This window comes from Cynoglossus semilaevis, chromosome W (assembly GCF_000523025.1).
Source record: "Cynoglossus semilaevis isolate Cse_v1.0 chromosome W, Cse_v1.0, whole genome shotgun sequence".
NCBI lineage: Eukaryota > Metazoa > Chordata > Actinopteri > Pleuronectiformes > Cynoglossidae > Cynoglossus > Cynoglossus semilaevis.
This window is the reverse complement of record NC_024327.1, coordinates 6,367,366-6,377,926: the sequence shown is the minus strand read 5'-3', so window position 1 is coordinate 6,377,926 and position 10,561 is coordinate 6,367,366. Positions and strand designations below refer to the sequence as shown.

The 10,561-nt window shown below is 39.4% G+C and overlaps 1 pseudogene; it reads right to left on the bottom strand.

Annotated features, from left to right (window-relative positions):
• The window catches only part of LOC103397053 (dual specificity protein phosphatase CDC14A-like), a 29,290-nt pseudogene extending 19,425 nt beyond the window's left edge, over positions 1–9,865 (bottom strand).
• Between the last annotated feature and the right edge of the window lie 696 nt (positions 9,866–10,561).

Below are 10,561 nucleotides of genomic sequence, written 5' to 3'. Positions count from 1 at the left end.
GTGTGACTCCCTCCCAAGCATGTGCAGACGCAAGTGATTTCTTCAACGGGTTTATTGAAGTCTCTGTCCTCTCCACAACCATCCAAAGACCTCCGCAAACCGTGAAACTAGCAATACACAGTATTACAGTTCACATTAGCACACTCAATATTCTGTACAAGATTCATAACGAAAAATAAAGACAAATAAATACCTCGTTGGCTGCATGCTATGAAAGGAAATCTGTAGATCTTCTATCTTCAGTCTTCACCATATAACTTTTAATATTTAACTGTGTAGCTTACTCTAGTTTACACCCTTGATATTAACTCGACAGCGTAACATCTTAACTGGGTAGCTGTGTGTCACGAAGTGAACATTCTCGCATCTCTCTACGGTTAGGCAAACGTCACAGGCCTGACAGCTCAACGTAGGTTTCAAAATAAAGTACCCTTAGCCTTTCATAATAAAAACATGCAAAAATTACACATAAAACATAAATTACAAATAACTTGACAATTCACAAAATGAGTCTCTTATACAAAATGAAAATAAATGTTATGTCAATATGGAAATTAAAATAGCAACAGTTACACAGACTGTATATTAACTTATTCCTCCGACCATCCACTTATAATATTGTTATTTCCACACATTGTGGACATTTGTTTCATTTCACCAAAGCACCTTCGACATACCATTACAAATACCATTTACAGTATACAGCAAAAAAGCTTTTTATGAATGCTAATTTATCTTGTTTAATCATGATTAATCGCGATTATTCGACAGCAATCCAGTGATTTACCAGATTAAAATGTTGAATAATTCCTCCCTTCCTTCATCAATCAGTAGGATTTTCAGAACAATTAAAATGTAGCATAAAACTCAGCAGTGTGTTCTTCATACTAATCCAGTCACACAAAGCAATGGAAAAACAACAGGCAACCTGATCTCACATTAACAACATTAGACACACAAACGGAACACAGAGGCACTGTCATGCATGCACATCCAAGAGTGCCTACTGCCATGCACAAAAAGGCAGAAGAGATGTAGAGAGGTTTTCATATTGTGTTTGTTTGCTGGTGTTAAAGATGCAACTCAGTGTTAGATTATACTAAAAAGATGAACTGGAGAAATATATATATATATATATATATATATATATATATATATATATATATATATATACAGTATATATATATACATATACATACACGTATAGTTCTTAGATACATTTATTGGACAATATTCTAGAAGATTCTAAAAAACTGTTATTCTAAAAGACTATTTGTTAACCATACAACACATACCTGCAAAACTTTTCTTTTCCTTCTATTTTGCAATAGGTAAAATCTTGCACATTCTGGCTACATGAAGGTGTTCGAACTATAAAAGTATTTCCTTTTTCTGACAGACATTGCTTGACAAAAGATAGATCTGGACTGCAGGCAGGGCAGGATATGGCAACACAGAAGTAAACTGTTCCATAGATACTGTATAGTAATCAGCAATGCACCAACTGACCAGCTGGTCAGGACACACATTTTCCAGTTTTGTAGCCGTTAATTTTGGAGAGGACATTTACAACCAGATGCAGAAGCTTATGTTGTTAGAAAAAAAAAAAGCTCCGTATCATAATAAAGACAGTACTGTCTTACCATAACTCCTTATTGCTCTTTCAAGATATAAAGTCATTGGGTCAAGCCATGCATTCAAATATTTGATTCAACTAATCTAGACCTGGAGTGAAAGTGATTAGTTGAATGACTGGTGCTGTTATTAAAGGGCTCAGCTCAGGGTCTTTTCTACATCTTAGATACGTCTTGGTGGTGAAGCAGTGTCTCAGTGTCTGTGAATCAGTGAAAAGCGAGTCAATGTGATGCATTCATTCACCACAGTCCACTTCACACCGTGGTCATCCAAAGAAACAGAAGTGAACATGTTCAAAAATCAGCCAAACCATTAGCCATTCAGTGGCGAGGTGACAGCAACCGTCTCTAAAGGAAGAGGACATCAGCTCAGAAAGGAAGTGACATGCACTTACCTCAGTTATACAAAACCTCACATCCTCCCTCTCTCTCTCTCTCTTTTCCTTTCCCCCACACTGCCTCTGCCTCTCTCTGCTACCTTTTGAATGGCAGACAACACATTGGCCACACTGTGCCCATGAGGCTGCAGCAGAAAACTACCTGCCTGACATGGGACAACACAAGCCAAAGCCATGTGGATACATTGGTAGAGGCCACGCAAACATCCGCCATCATGCTAACACATCAAGACAGTCCACAACCACATTCACCACAGAACATATGGGTGGATTTCATTTTGGATTGAAGAGACAAAAATTTAGAAGCTTAGTACTTCCTGTTGACTTTGATTGCCTCACAACACAAACAACAGTGCTCATTAGTCACATCAGAGTTGTCATAGCTCCTGTAAAAAAAAAAAACTATTTACCTAAAGGACAGTGTGACCTAATGACTTCTTTAAGGCAATTAACTCACTGGCTCTACATCAAAAATAAGCTTTGTGTAACTGAAAGATCAAGGCATGATTCAAATCTGTTTCTGTGATACCACACATATGCAGCACTGCCTCTCTCAACTCAAACTATAGGATTTTTTTGCCTTTAATCTGTCAAAATGTCCTTTTAAAGTAGAACAATGCCAGTGGGATTTATATCGATGTCTGCAGACTGTACTGGAACTTACGACAGTGAGCCTGTGGACGACCTAGCCTTCTTCAGGGCGCAGAGCTTGTCCCCCTGCGTGAGGCCATCTCTTCTTTTCATCGTTATACTAGAAATCACAGACCACGTGAGACACATAAGCCAACTCTTTGGTTTATCCATAGAAATGCATATATATTTCAAATGCAACAGTCAAGTCCTTGAAAGTCTCACCAGTTCCATGTCTTCTTTCTTAGGCGATCGGTTTTTATTGCTACTGTTGATGGTGATGTCATCCACCCCGGACAGGAGCCCTGTGACGGCCATCTTGCCATTTTCCTGTTCATTTTGTACCTTCCCAAAAAACATCACTCTCAACCCACAGACTGTTCTGTTTCCTGATGACAAATTCAAAAAAACAAAAACAAAGAGAAGAGTTTAACCTTAATATAATTTGTATGCATTTGTATAATACATATATAATATATAATGTTGAAAGCTGAAAATTGTTGTCAAAACCTACTCTTCAACAAAGTTCTACTGAGGCCCAATGACAGACCCCGGTCGACAGATCCTAAGTGATGGCCTCTGCAGCGGCCAGGCGGTAATGTTTCATTATGTAACAGCCAATCAGGGTGCCAGTCCTCCCCAGCTGACAGAAACATATATGGGATTTAAAACAATTATGTACAAAATCAGCTTTTAAAAACTAGATTAATTGTAGGACCGGAATCTGACCTTTGCAGTGGACAGCTATTGCTCCTTCTGCGTTCTCGCTGATGTTGAGGAACTTCCTGATGATTGAGTTGTTCGGTGTGCTCCCGTCCACAAAGAACAGGTCGTGGTGTTTGAAACCGAAGAACTTAAGCCAACCATCAGACGTACTCAGTGATGGCCTGAGGATCAACGTATCGAATTGTAGTATCAACACTTGTTGTTGTATACCTTTTCTAAGAAACATGGCAGAACGAGTCCTTGAGAAAGCAGTTGGAGCATACTTGTTTGAAACTGACTATCAAAGACTAACAGGCTAAGACCCAGACCACAATGGTCCTTATGATGACGTGAAGATTGTTGACACTCATGTAAGATTCCAATGTTGAAAATCTGTTTGAAATGATATTGTGATGATGAACTTGTGATGTGTTAACTTTGATAAACAGGAGGGAAATGTAAATAGAATTTATAGTTAGTTACCAAAGTGTGTTAAACCAAAGTGTGGTGAACCATAAACTGTTATCTATCTAAGTGTGGTAAATAATGGTCTGCTGGACAGGAGTAGATACCCCTAAAAGGATTTTTACTATGCAGGTAAATAAAGGATGAGGTCTGTTTCTCACCAAGTATGGGAATCAGATGACCTTTGCCCTGGGAGTAAAACTCAAAGAAAAAAACAACTGCCCAGTATTTGTGAAACTTTCTCAATAAAAGGAGCTGTAGTCCTCATACACTTTGAGACTTAGGTGAGCCAACTCTGCGAAGCTGTTGGTCTCTCTGCTCCCCCTAGCAGCGAGTAAAAAGTACAACGTTGTCAGGTGTGGTTCTTTTCAGGTCATTCTATCTGCGGCAGTTAGATGACAACAGTGGTGACTGAATAACGTAATTTTCGGCACCAACAACAGGCCATAAAGTTGACATCTCCAACATGGAAGGGTGCAACATATACTTCTGATATGCTAATTGGTGCAGCTAAACTGGTTGAAAACAGCATGGAGCACAGAATAAGATCTGTCACAGACCATGACATGTTTGACAATGACTATATGGTGAGAGGCCTAGATGTAGGTGTAAACAAGCACAGTGTCAAACACAGAGAACCAAGATAGAAAGGGAAACAGACATAGATCTAATAATGTTTGTAGGAAATGTGGTGAACAAGGCCACTGGGCAAAGGAGTGCAGGACAGGTAATCAAAGTAGGAATGGTACACAGTAAATTTGGAAGTGTTAATTCAACTCCTAGAGAGTTGAATTCAACACTTTCAAAGTGTCTATATTGGTCCACTCTAGATTGAGTTAAAACAACACTTTTGAAAGAGTTAAACATGACAGAGTTGAAAGAACACTCTGAGTTGATGAAATTTAACACATATGAGTGCTGAATCCTGGTCTGATAAATAGGGATGGTGTTCATCCCACCCTGGATGGAGCTTCTCTCCTTTCCAGAAATCTGACAAAGTTGATTAAATCCCAAACATGACAATTAGGAAATTACCAAATTCATGCTCTGATTTCTTAGCTGAATTTGCAGATTTTTTGTCAGAATTAGTTCTCTGTTCTGACAGAATTATCATAGTCGGCGATTTTAACATCCACATAGATGTAGCCAATGACAGTCTGAGCTCATCCTTTAAAGCTCTGCTCGACTCAATTGGCTTCAAACAACAGGTTAACAAACCTACTCACCGCCACAAGCACACCCTAGACCTTATTCTAACCTATGGCATTGACATATATAACATGGTGGTATTTAATGAAAATCCCCTTCTGTCTGATCATTTTCTCATCTCTTTTGAATTTATAGCCACACACGCTCATAATTCTAGACAGCACCATTATTATAGTCGCTGTTTATCTGAGAGCTCCGTGCAACAGTTCCACGAACAGCTCTCTTCTGCCCTTCAGTCAAGTTTCTGTTACACAGATTCAGATTTAGAAAATTACATGACAATATCCCCCACAAAATTTAATGATATAGTAAATAAAACAAACTTAACTTTAAAAACTGTCATAGACAATGTAGCCCCCCTAAAAAAGAGAATTATGTCTCAAAATAAATCCGCCCCATGGTTTAATACCCAAACTCGCGCCTTAAAATTAGAAACAAGGAGATTAGAAAGAGCATGGCGTTCCACACATAACGACAGTCACTATGTCCTGTGGAGGAACAGCTTTGATAATTACAAAAGAGCTCTGAAACATGCAAAAACAACTTATTACTCAGAGTTAATAGACAAAAATAAGAGCAATCCCAGGTTCCTTTTCAGCACTGTAGCCAGGCTGACAGAGAGCCAAAATGTAATCAACCCAAAAATACCTCTATCTCTGCGTAGTAACGACTTTTTAACATTTTTTAATGACAAAATAGATAAAATCAGAGATAAAATTAATCACCTCCTTCCTCCACACATGACCAAAATGCAGTTTAGCATGAATAACCTAGACACAATGGTGACTCCAATCTTACAATTAAATGAATTTAACCCTTTAAATCTCCCCGAGCTAAGGTCTCTGGTCTCCGCTGCTAAATCAACCACCTGTCAGCTGGATCCTATACCAGCTAGACTAGTTAAAGAGTCCCTTCCCCAAATAGGTCACATAATATTACAACAAATAAATATGTCCCTACTGAGTGGCTGTGTCCCAGAGGCATTCAAAATAGCAGTAATTAAACCATTACTTAAAAAGCCTTCTCTGGACGCTGGCACTCTAGCTAATTATAGGCCCATTTCAAATTTACCTTTTATTTCTAAAATCTTAGAAAAAGCTGTCGCTTCCCAATTGTGTGATCATCTGCATGACAATAATCTATTTGAAAAATTTCAATCTGGGTTTAGAACCCATCATAGCACAGAGACTGCACTATTGAGAGTACAAAATGATGTTCTCGTGGCCTCTGATAAGGGACTGGCGTCTATCCTGGTCCTTCTGGATCTCAGCGCAGCGTTCGACACAATTGACCGTGAGATCCTGTTACATAGGCTGGAAAAAGATGTCGGGATTAAAGGATCAGCACTTGCCTGGTTCAAATCCTATTTGTCGAACAGGTTTCAATTTGTTAACGTAAATGAGGAATCCTCCATACTCACTAAAGTGAACTATGGAGTTCCTCAGGGTTCCGTGCTTGGCCCAATTCTTTTCACTTTGTACATGCTGCCACTAGGCAACATCATCAGGAAGCACAACATAAACTTTCATTGCTATGCAGATGACACCCAATTGTATGTATCGGTACGGCCAGATGACCCAAACCCCTTAATTAAAATCCAAGATTGTCTTAGAGACATTCTGACATGGATGACCCAGAATTTTCTAATGCTTAACACAGAAAAAACTGAGGTCATAGTTTTAGGGCCTAAACATATAAGAGCACCATTGTCAAATCTAACTATAACCATAGGTAGTTCTACCCCAGTCCCCTGTGGTAAAGCAAGGAACCTGGGTGTCCTGTTTGATCAGGATTTATCACTACAAAAACATATTAACCAAACCTGTAGAACAGCCTTCTACCACCTACGTAACATTAAATCCATTAGAAAAATGTTATCACGACCAGATTCTGAAAAACTAATCCATGCCTTTATAACCTCCAGGCTGGATTATTGCAATTCGCTACTATCAGGATGTCCCAATAAGTCCTTAAGAAGCCTTCAACTGGTCCAGAATGCGGCAGCACGCATACTGACCGGAACTAGAAGACGAGAACATATAACCCCCGTCTTGGCTTCAATACACTGGCTCCCAGTAAAAAGTAGAATAGACTTTAAAATACTTTTAATCACATACAAGGCCCTAAATAATCAAGCCCCATTATACATTTGTGATTTAATTACCCCATACAAACCAAATAGATCACTGCGCTCCCAAAATTCGAATCTATTGGTCATCCCTAAAATAAATAAAAATAGAACGGGTGGTAGAACTTTTAGTTACCAGGCTCCTCTCCTGTGGAACCAGCTCCCACTCTCAGTAAGAGAGTCAGATTCTGTCTCGTCCTTTAAAGTGAGACTCAAAACCCATTTGTATAGTATAGCCTATAGCCTAAATTAGATTAAACATGCCCCGACTAGAACAGTCTAAAAAGATGCTGCTATAGGCCTAGACTGCTGGGGGGCATTGCATTGCATTGCATTTCATTTCATTTCACTTCATCTTGCACTTATAATGAGGACACAGACTCTACGGTCTTACTTTATTCTTCTGTCCTGTCCTATATTCATACCGACCACCATGTATACACTTAGGAAACTGGTCCCACTCTTTTACAGTTCTGCTGCCACCGGTGAACAGGAGGAGCACAGGACTACTGCCACTACCACTACTGCAGCTTTTTTTTCTTCATTGGTTTTTATGTATTTGTACAATGTATGTTCTGATAACATCTATTGCACGTCTGTCCGTCCAGGGAGTGGATCCGTCACCTGTGGTTCTCCCTAAGGTTTCTACCTTTCTCTTTTCTCCCTGTTGAAAGGGTTTCTCTTTCGGTAGTTTTTCCTTACCCTGGCTGACGGTCTAAGGACAGAGGATGTTACCAACCCTGTGAAGCCCCATGTGACAAACTGTATTTTGTAAATGTGGGCTATATAAATAAAATTTGATTGATTGATTGAACCGGAGTCTGTAAAATGCCTGGCGTCGTACATCTTTTTGTTGAGGCGGACGATGGTGATGATGTTGTGTTTTTTGAAGTAGGGAATGTAGGCCTCTGGGGCATGAACAGGGTAGCCTGTGGTGGGAGAGGAATTATTCCTAAAAGGTTAGGAGGACTTTGAACAAAGAAACAAAAACAGTTCTGGATTGTGCTCTCTTTTTTGCCAATTACCATTTTCTATTTTGCTTTTGGGATAAGGGGCCACTGAAGTCAAGGAATTTTCCCAGAATGATCCAATTCAAGTCTCCGTTCTCTGCTCTTTCATAGTGCTCATATTCTCTGTTGGTGCCGAAAAATACGTTATTCAGCAACCACTATTGTCATCTAACTGCCACAGATAGAATGACCTGGAAAGAACCACACCACTCACTGCTCCCCGGGCGCTTAAAGCTGCCCATTGTTCACTTTGGTGATGGGTTAAATGCAGAGGTCACATTTCGTTGTGTGTGCTGTGTCCCAATAGCAAGTAGTTCACTTCCTTTCTTTCCTTAAATAGATATTGATTGACCTTGTTTGATTTAATTTGCTCTTCCAGGAAACACGATTAAGAGCAGCAATTTACTTTACCTTGCGCTTCTTTGTCAGCTTACAACATAAGTGATAAAACATGGCAAGGTTAAGGGGACCAAAGTCCGCATAGAAGCTGCAGGAGAGAAAGACAAAGAAGAAGAAGAGTATGTCAGGGCGGCTATTTATGCAACCGGCTACATTCTCTGGGGATACATTCTCAGAGACATCCAGCTGCCTCGCACACTGACACAATAAAACATTGACAGAGTAAAAGTCTATATTTGGAAACTTTTGATGGCAGAGTGGGTCAATTAGTAGAGGACAAAAGTCTACAAAGACAAGAGGTCCTCTGAGTTCACTGGCAGACACGACTCTTTTCTCTTTTCTGCAGCCCTTTGACAATGCTCTTCTTTCCACTGAATACTCAGAAAACTGCAGCAGAGAGCTTTTATTAGGTTTTCTTCCACGCTTTATTTTTGTGCTAATTGAGATTTTCTAAAAAAAAAAGACAGATTTAAGTAGGTGTAGTTACTTGATAGCACAGCCCTAAAGGTGAACAGGAATAAAGATATCTCAGGATCAGAGTAAATCTATCCTGAAATGTGACTGAATTTTATTACTTTTAATTTTCAAATTTAATGACTTCTTACAACAGAATGTAGTAAAATAAAACAATTAATTCAGTTGGTATTTACAGTCTTCAACAAAAAAGATAATGTTGCACTTAACATGGACCCCTAGGGGGTCTGTAACGGTGTTTGTTTTTTCATTTGTTAATAACACCTTAATTTGACAGAATTTAACGATACAGACACAGTTGACAGGGAACATTCAATAAACATGTAATAATCAACGTGTAGTTTATGACTACCTTAGCAATGAATGGTGTATAACAAAAAAGGAAGAACACGCTAGTTTTTATTTAGCACATGCAACACAACACGCACGACAGCGAATTATTTTCACACTCTCACCCCCTCATCACGCAAAGCACACGAAAAAGTTCGTATGATGCAGCTTTAAAGTTGAGGGCCATTGATCTGGCAAGGAAATAGGGCTGCCGCGCGTAAGCTTGGCGTTAATGAATCCATGGTGAGACGTTGGAGACGGCAGCGGGAAGAACTCATTCAATGCCAAAAGACGACAAAGGCTTTCAGAGGACATAAAGGCAGGTGGCCTGAACCAGAAAATGTCCTTGAGGACTGGGTGAACACACAGAGAGCAGTCGGCTGAGGTGTATCCACCGTGCAGATCCGACTGAAAGCCAAAGCAATCGCCCGCACTCCGGGGTGAGTCGGAGGCTTGGATGACCAGCCGCGGGAAATCAATCATGCGAAGACCATCGGTCAGTGGATCCTACGGACCTACGGAAGCGTATGGCTGCCACACTGAGAAAAAAAAATTGGCTTAGTATCACGTAATTACGTGATAAGTTTAACGTTATTTCGTGATAAGCTTCACATTATTTCGTGATAAGGTTCACGTTATTACGTGAGAAGTTTCACTTTATTTCGTGATAAGGTTCACGTTATTACGTGATACGTTTCCCGTTATTACGTGAGAAGTTTCACTTTATTTCGTGATAAGGTTCACGTTATTACGTGATACGTTTTACGTTATTTCGTGATAAGCTTCACATTATTTCGTGATAAGGTTCACGTTATTACGTGATACGTTTTACGTTATTTCGTGATAAGCTTCACGTTTTTACGTGATAACTTTTACGTCATTACGTGATACGTTTCCCGTTATTACGTGAGAAGTTTCACTTTATTTCGTGATAAGGTTCACGTTATTACGTGATACGTTTTACGTTATTTCGTGATAAGGTTCACGTTATTACGTGATAAGTTTAACGTTATTTCGTGATAAGGTTCACGTTATTACGTGATACGTTTCCCGTTATTACGTGAGAAGTTTCACTTTATTTCGTGATAAGGTTCACGTTATTACGTGAGAAGTTTCACTTTATTTCGTGATAAGCTTCACATTATTTCGTGATAAGGTTCACGTTATTACGTGATACGT